This window comes from Cricetulus griseus, chromosome 10, assembly GCF_003668045.3.
Source record: "Cricetulus griseus strain 17A/GY chromosome 10, alternate assembly CriGri-PICRH-1.0, whole genome shotgun sequence".
NCBI classification, from domain to species: Eukaryota; Metazoa; Chordata; class Mammalia; order Rodentia; family Cricetidae; genus Cricetulus; species Cricetulus griseus.
This window is the reverse complement of record NC_048603.1, coordinates 25,806,784-25,815,698: the sequence shown is the minus strand read 5'-3', so window position 1 is coordinate 25,815,698 and position 8,915 is coordinate 25,806,784. Positions and strand designations below refer to the sequence as shown.

General features: G+C 50.7%; 1 long non-coding RNA gene across 1 annotated transcript; it reads right to left on the bottom strand.

Moving 5' to 3' along the window:
- Window positions 1-2,934: 2,934 nt before the first annotated feature.
- LOC113837468 lies at window positions 2,935-6,835 on the bottom strand. Its single transcript, XR_003488050.2, has 2 exons — window positions 6,638-6,835; window positions 2,935-3,168 (listed from the first exon to the last, which is right to left on the bottom strand). It is a non-coding gene; the product is annotated as an uncharacterized LOC113837468 (long non-coding RNA).
- Window positions 6,836-8,915: the final 2,080 nt, after the last annotated feature.

Genomic DNA, 8,915 nt, shown 5'->3' with positions numbered 1-8,915 from the left:
TGGAGCTGCTAGACCCTCAACTGGTGACTCCTCTGTCCTGCTCTGACCATCCAGAATTGGGGTAGGGCAGGACTTGGAACTGAATAGTAGCTTGGAGCTTTGTTCTGCCCGCTGTGAAACTTCTGGTTGGCGACCACATTCTCGATTCTGGACAGTGCTCTCCTGGGCTGCGTCAGATGCCTGGATCTGTATGGGGAATTGTGCTGGGGGATACCGTGTGTAGGAATTTATCAAAGACCCAGCCTTGGAGCTGGATCCGAAGCAGCGTGCGATGGCACCCCCTTCCTGTACCTCTGTACTTCTTGGGGTGTCATTGAGGGAAGTTGTGATCCTCTCTCTATCATCACTAGGGGAAGGTGCCGTTGGGGACACCTAGCTCCCTTGGCCTCAAGTTTCTCTTATCTTGGGCTGAAGGAGGACAGAAAGAACAGCTTTCTGTCCTAAAAACTGTTTCAACCGAATCCCACCGCAGGTTCTGGGTGGGACATGTTCAGTGGTGGATAAAGGCTGGGCGTGGCTCTTGTGGGGAGGCTGGTGGATGAGGCAGGGTCCAGGGAAACTGTCTTTCAGAGAGCCCTGGCTCTGAGTGCCCTGACTAGATGAGCTCTGGGGCCTCTCTCTTTCTTCAGGGTCGTTATGCCGTAGCTTGTTTGTAGCCCACATTCAGTGCACAGTGCTGCGATCTGCACCCAGGAGAACTCTTGTGGGGGAAGTGCTGGTTTTGTTTCAAATCATGTCATAACAGCTAGCTATGTTTCCAAGCACTTCCCAGGCTTCTTCCGAGGGCTTTCTGTGTGCGACGGGATCCATGCTTTTGCCTTCACCCCTTTCTTACGAAAGCCAAGCTCAGAGGGGCTGAGTAACCTACTCAAGGTCCATAGCAAGCAGGGCAGGACGGCAGAGCCCAGGCCGGCCAGCTTTGCCTCTCACGGCCTTCCACCAAGGGAACACAGCTGCCTGTTGGGAGCTGTGTCATCTATGGCCGGCCCAGAATACTCATGGAGATGAGACGGTTTCTTAACTCCAGTGTGTAGGAGTCTACTGGTTAGAGTAAATAGTGGTATTGAACCCTAAATATTCACTTTTACAGCCTTCCTTCCTTCCTTCCTTCCTTCCTTCCTTCCTTCCTTCCTTCCTTCCTTCCTTCCTTTGTTCTTTCTTTCTTGTTAGAGCAAAGACTAGTTCGTGTTTCCTTGTTGGTCAGCTTTCTTAACAAGGCGGCCCTGTGGTGGTACCTGTATCTCAGTCTGGCTTGGTATGAGTGCCTTCCTGACAGCCTGTCAGCTATGAACTACTCAAGGGCAGTGACTTTCACCCACCCCCTTCTTCTGCTCCTGTCTAACCTACTGCTCTAGGCCAAGGGATGTCACATGGGGGATCCGTGTGACCCCTCTAATTCTTAAGGGTGAGGATGAGGTAGTGGAGACTGTGGTGTGGGTCCAGGCCGCCCACACTTCGTCTCTGTGCCAGGGAAGATTTCCCTCCACAGCTTCTTTCTGGGCAGCCGCCTCATTGCCGTGTGTATTTCTTCTTGTCTATGGAGGAAACGGGAAACATACCGTTCCTGAGCCCTTGAAGCCACCTGGGGAGGTGGTACCCTTAGTCTCCACGCTATAGTACTCCAAAGGCTTTTTCTTTTTGTACTTACTCCTTACTCTGCTCTGGATGACCTTTTGTACCTCAGTTTCCCCAAATGTACACAGGGGATCATGAGAACACTCGCCAGTGGCTTCCTTGGGTTGTTTGATGAACCATATCATATCCCCAAACACAGAAAGTGTTTGGCTGCTGGACCAGCTGAAGGCTGACAGGACTGACTGACTGCTGGTCCCTTTTCAAACCAAGTTCAAATATTTTGTATATTCTGCAGAGAGCAGATCTAAACTCCAGAATCCAAAAAAAACTCCAAATATCCCGCAACCTCTTGGTGAGGTGTGCAGTCCGGGGCAGAAGCAAAAAGAACTGACATTCCTGGCATTCTTGGTGGGAAGTGGTGGGCCATCGCTAGAGAAAACAGAAGGCCTCCTTCCTTGCGCCTCTCTCTTTCTGTGGACTCCACAGGTATTTTAAGAGCACTTAGCAGACCTGTGGGCAGCATCCCCTCTGTGTACAAACTGTCGAGCTTGTGTATTGACTGTGGGGATGGGCTGTCATTTATCCCATTAGACTGAAGCAGCCCAAAGCCCTAGCTGTTACTGCGGACACTTTCCCATGTGACTGTAGACAAAGCAGTCTTGTTTCGGCATCCTGGATACTGGGGGCCATGGCGGGAGTGGTGTTGAGATCAAGCGTCCCATGATTCTACAGTGAGCATGTTTGGCAACCTTTAATTGCAATCCATTTCTGTCTCTTTGTACACTACCATCCACGCATCTCTTCTCGTGTGTCCATCCGTCCATCTGTCCGCCTCTCCATCCACACATCAGCCTCCCCACCTCTCAATTCTTCCGTTCGACCCATCCGTCTGAACACCACTCACTCAATTTACTTATTTCCCCTTCTGTCCGTTGCCCGTTTTCCTCCACACTCCCATCAATTCGTGAGCCTACCCATCTTATTTCTGCGCCCACGCAAGAACCCGTGCATCTATCCATCCGCAAACCCGTTCTCCACCCTTCTACTCATCCGCGTACCTACCCACTAAGCTATCTGTTGCTTGACTCGCCTCTCTGTGCGCTTACCCCCCATATACTCATTGTCTACCCGTTCACCCATGTGCACATTCATCTGTAAGTCCATCCATCCCTCTTATCTACACACTGACCTCTGATGTGTTCACCTATCCGTCCACCCACCTGCACTTACCAACCAGTCCTCTAGACCGGGCCTCTGGCCCAGCCAGGAAAAGACAGAAAAAAAGATAATGGACGTAGGTCTCGAAGATCCACAGACATGAGTAGGAGAGAGATATTTGAATAAAAGAAGAGGCTCAAATGCAGCAAGTACCACGATTTTTAAAAAGTACAGGCTGTTGCAACGATGACGGAGGAGGCCGGCAACCTCTTGAGACTCCTCTACCAAGGGTGAGGCCTCTCCTGCAAGAACCCTAGGATGATGGGCTTGTCTTCCTGTGAAGGATCGGTCCATATCTGCAACCTCAAGACGTCCCTTTGAGCCACAGGAATCTGCGCTGTCGAATTCCTAATTGCTGGCTTTGCTGCAGAAAAACTGAGAAGGAGAGAAGGGAAGAAACAGAAAGGCGGGTCAGCCTTGCTGGGCATTTAGTTTGTGGTTCCAGACCTCCGTTTCCTGGATCTGATTTGTGTGGGAGGCACGTAATTGCACTCCTTCAGCCAGTGCTAGCTCCAGCGTCTGCTGGCCATGCTGACTCTATGCGGTGGTGGCGTCTGGCCCAAACAGACCTCCTCTCTGTCCCGTTGGTCAGTATTGGGTGGCCAAGGGCAGAGTGGAGCCTGTGTTTCCAATGGCTAGCCACCTCACACAGTGAAGCAGTTCAGTGATTCAGAAAGTCTGCTGGATTAGACTCCCCAACCCTGTCCCCCCACAAGGGAGAGCACAGACAAACGGGATTTCTAAGGAGCAGCTCTGCTTGGCCCATGGAATCTGAAAGCCTGTGTTCCAGAGTGGGCAGTCAGCTATCTGGCTGATGAGAACACCAGCATTTGCTTTCAGACCTCATGTTCACTGCAGCTCTGCCTTTTGCCTCTATTTTCAAAGCCATCAAAGCTTCATCCATCTGTGTTGATCAGCCCGGGACAGTAAGAACTACCGGAGTCAACCAGAGCTAAGGGTAGAGAGAAAAGAACCACAGAAGCTGTTTGTGGAGTGGGATGGCAAAGCCAAGTCATGGCCATCCTGGTGTAGGGCTTTGAGTTAGTGTTGGAGCATATGTGTTCCCCCACCTAGAAGAGTCACAGGGAAGAGGCCTTATGGAGTTGGTGATGCCGGTTTCTCTGGACACTTGCTGAGCAAATAGACACTCGTACATCCATCTCTGTGGTCTGGAACCTCACTCAGTGCAAATAGCAGAATCTTATTTCCATCAAGATCTACGACGGCCCTGACAATTTGCTTTTCGTGCTCCCCAATGAACCCTGGGTCCCCAAGAATTATCCATTGCAATCAATGACATGTTATGTCACAGCTATTAGTGTGGATCAGTGGATCTCCACCTTCCTCATGCTGTGACCCTTGACCACAGTCCCTCATGTTGTGGTGACCCCCAACTGTAAAAAAATTATTTTTGTTGCTCCTTGATAACTGTAACTTTGCATGACAATGCAAATCTCTGCATTTTCCTGCGGTCTTAGGTGACCTTGGGGAAACGGTCATCCAACCCCCAAAGGGATCGTGACCCACACACAGGTTGAGAACCACTGTGCTAGAGGCTAGGGAGGGCATGGGGACATGAGTTCTTCATGGGAGTTCCACATCCCAGACTTGTGCACAGTCAGCCTTCCATACAAGTCTGGCAGACGGCCTGGTGAAGAAAGGACTTCTGGCTGTTGCCTCCCATAGAGTCCCTGCAGCTTCTCGAGAGGGTGGGTGGGTGGATTCGAAGAGCAAAGTGAGGTGATGTCCCAGGTGCATGTGTGACCCAGACACAGAGGGTGAACTCCGAGCACCTGAATTGTCTATCCACTCCCTGTTGGCGATTGCCTGTAACTGCCCTCACAATATAGAGCAGTGGTTCTCAACCTGTGGATTTCGTGTGTGTGTGTGTGTGTGTGTGTGTGTGTGTGTGTGTGTGTGTGTGTGTGAGACATATCAGATATTTACGTTACAGTTCATAACAGTAGCAGGATTACAGTTTCGTGGAAACAATGACATGGTTTCATGGTTGGGGATCGGAAGGTTGAGAACCACTCATTTAGAGACTACTAACCACTTAAGGACCACTGTTGGCCCGCCCCCTTCTTGATGGTACTTCTTGGGAGATGGGGTCAACATCCTTGTCGTCCTTCCTCTTAGAGACAGGTGTCATTGAAACTGAGTCTGGGTAACTAGTGCCCCCAGAGCCAACCAGATGCTATCTGTTTGCATCCCCTGTCTCAGTACCTCAGGAAGCATCAAGGCTGTTGTGAAGTGAGCATGTCCCCATGAGGTCACCCTGCTACAGGTCAAAGAGCTGGGAGTAAACTGTGTTCCCTTCTCCTGGGTTTTTTGTTTTGGTTTTTCGAGACAGGGTTTCTCTGTGTAGTTTTGTAGGCTGTCCTGGCACTCGCTCTGGAGACCAGGCTGGCCTTGAACTCACAGAGATCCGCCTGCCTCTGCCTCCCGAGTGCTGGGATCAAAGGCAAGCGCCACCAATGCCTGGCTCCCTTCTCATGTTGATTATTTCAAGAGAGAGTTCCGTCTTCTTTTCCCATGCATGCCTCCCCGCCCCCTCCCCCCTCTCTCTTAACTTGACACTGAGGATTGAACCCAGCACCTTGTACACGAAGAGTGTGTTGCCACCCCCAGCTCCTGGGTGCTGGGATCATAGGCACTGGTTGCCATGCCTGCTTTACATGGTACTGGTGATCAAACCCAGGCCTGAGTAACAAAAGAAATAGCAAGAAAAGGAAAGTTACAAAGTTACCCATTGCGCATGCCCACAGCTTCCAATGGCTCCTTACATACGCACCGGCTCCTAACACCACGACTGTTCCTAGGTGTGGTGGAGGAGAAAGTTTATTGTAGACGTTGGAGAGAGCATATCGAGAGGCAGAGACATCTGGGAGAGTCCAGAGTGGACATGACCAGACTGAGGTGGCCATGGGGGGGGTCGGGGAGGGAGAGAGGGAACCAGGCACAGCAGCCAGGAGGCCAAAGGTACAAAAAGGGGCAGGTAACCAAAATGTTTGGATTATATAGGGAAGAGCCTTTCGGGGTAAGGGCAGCCCAGCCCCTGGGCTGGGAGTTCAGGGTAGAGGGTGGGGTGTGCCAGCCATACCCTGTAACAGGTAGGAACTGAAGGATGCTGGAGAACCTGGCGGCCAGGTCCACTTTGATACATTAAATAGGCCTCATTACATTAAATAACCTCAGTTTTTTTCCCCGTCCTGGGTTTGAAACATAACACTAGGCAAGCGCTTTACTAAGTAAGCGACATGTACTTCAGCCCCCTATTATCTTTGTTTGTGAGATAGTTTCTGGCTCTGTAGCCCAGGCTGGCTTTCAACCTGTGATCCTCTTGCCTCCAGCGAGCCTGGATAAGGGCCATACCACTATACCAACAACCTGTTTCTTTTTCACCTTCTTCTGTTATACAAATTGGCTTCCGGATGTTTTTCATCTGGGCTGTGGGGGGATTTGGAGATGGGTGCTGCTTCACCCTTTCCTTGGATCTGTTTCCCAGTCTCCTTCAACTTGAGGGCCTTCCTAACCTTTGAGCAAATCCCCTTTGCTAAGAAAACCAAGTGGAGGGCCCTGGACTCTGATGGCCTCTCTAGCTGAGACAACAGAAAGTACACCAGGCTGGGATCCCAGGGCAGGGTATCTGGTTTCTGTGACCTTTCAGGGAGCTGCCTGTCCTCTGTGCAGGGTCCCTCTCTCAAGTCCTCACCTGACCCACCATCCAAAAGTCTGGGCCTCTTGGGGACTTGGTGTGTTTAGGAATGGGAGCGAACCGCCCAAGTCCTCACCCCATGTCCCACTGTCCCAGACCTAGTCTTTTCTTCTTTATTGCTCTCACCAGCTTGTGACTTCCAAGTCATGTGCCACTTGCTAAGCATCCTCAGCCAGGCAGGGAGCATGTTTCTCCTAGCGACTAAACAAAGAGACACATCTACAGATGGGGGGGGGGGGGGCTAACCCCACCCCCTACCCTACCCTACCCCTAAACAAAACCTTTTCTCTACCCTGCATCCGCAGCTCAGGCTCTGGTTATGCAGGCACGGTGAGGGGCGTTTACATCTGCGATCCTGAAAACACTCGTCCCACAGGGAATTGCACAGTAAAGCGCCTGAGTCATTGCGGCATGAAAACATGCACTCATAGACTCATTGCTAACGTCCAGCCCAGCCTCTCGGACACTCATCGGTCATGTACGGATTGCCAGCCCTTGTAAACAGCTGTCAGGAAGAGTATGAATAGCTAGAACTCGGAACTGACCTCCAGCTGGCTCAATCCAGTGGATTCTGTGATACAGCAAATCCCCTTTGTAAAGCGAACTAAGGCCCTGGTCTATGAAGGATCTGGGCTGCGTAGCTGTACTGAGAAGCCCCCTTTTCCACAGGAAAAGACCTGTTACGTTACTTAAACTATTATTAGCATGAATTAATTATTCATAGTAATAGGTTTCATCTGGATATGGTTTGTGCAACTGTGCTACTTTGATCCTTCGTTCTCTATACCCTCTTCTGTTTCCCCCTCACTCCTGCCAAATCCTCCTTTGTCTCAGTGAACCCTAATGATTCTGCTGTTACTAGCACGGTGTGTGTGTGTGTGTGTGTGTGTGTGTGTGTGTGTGTGTGTGTGTGTGTGTGTGTGTGTTCTCCCATGAACTTACTGGAGCTTGCTTGCAGAAGCACGGAGGGGGGTGGTTTCTAGCTATTACCTGGGCTTCTCTGTGCCTGTATGATCATTAGCTTTCAATGTTCCTGTTTGCTTCATTGATAATCCCTGACCGCATGCCTGTTTTTCTCGAGAGGTGAATGAGTTAATACACAGGAAGGCTTAGAGCAGGGCTTCCTGGCGGATGTATGGTAAACACTCGTTAAATGTTAACTATTGATACTGGTGTGCCTGGAACGCCAGCAGTCGCCAGCTGACTTGTGTCCTTGCCAAGAGTCAGTTGTGTTGGTAATTACCTATTACATAAATGGAGGGACTGGAGTTTCTCACGTGGCGGTCCCTGAAAAGCAAGTGCGGTTCTTTGGAAAGAGTAGAACATTAATTTGGGGAGATGTTGTTACCAGATGCCTTGGAGGCAAAACAGCTGTGAAGGAAAGAAGGTATGGTGGAGCTGTAAGGAGTCCTCATTGCACACGTTACAGAGGACTAAGTTTTGTGTTACTTAGGAAATCTGGTATTGCAGGTACCCACAGGTGACTTTGCTTATTCCTGGGAAAGTGAATTTGTGCCTATAGTCAGGGGACCAGAGGGACTTCCTTCCCTTCCATGGGTTGGTTAATTGACATGCAGCCCTCAGACAGTGAGCGGTAAGTCCTGGTGCTTTTTAAATGGGAGAGCCATGGTAAAGTTGGGTAAGGGCTAATTTTTTTTTCCTCCAAGGTTGGTCAACTGCCAGAAACTTCCTGCCTCGTACCAACAACCCGGATTATGAGGTGGGCGCAGGGCTGGCTGGGCTCTGGGACAAGATGGGATACTGGTTGTGTGAGGAGAGGTATAAAGAAGGCGTCTGGGGGAACCTTGTGTCCTCGTGAGCTGGGAAAGCACTGCCAATGAGACTAATCATTGAAATGCCAAGCCCTGCGAGCCTGAGGACCTGAGTTCAATCCCCAGAATCCATGGGCATGGCGTTGCGTGCTCACAACCCCATGATGGAAAAGCCAGAGACCGGAAGACTTGCTAGTCAGGCTACAGACTACACGTTGAGTTCCAGGACATTGAGAAGCCATTTCTCCTAGGAAATAAAACAGGTGGATTGCATTTGAGGAATGATACCCGTTCACACGTACGCGTGTGTGCACACGTGACGTAGTCACACGTACATACATGTGCACTGACGGGCTCACTATCCACGGAGGGACCTAGAAGACCAACTGTAGAGAGGCCTGAGGGACCCTTGCAGGATCCTAGTCAGCAGCAGAGAAGAAAGACAACAGCTCTTGGCAGATTTAGAGAGTGACTTAACAAGCAGAGAAATTAAGACCAGGCCTGGGAGAATTCAGGAAGCCTGAAAGGTTTCCTGAGGGAGGGAGGGAGGGCGGGAAGGAAGTCCACAGGCAGCAGAGTGGCTCCTGCGTGGTCTCACAGCGAGAGCCCTGAGAAAGGGCCTTCACGTCATA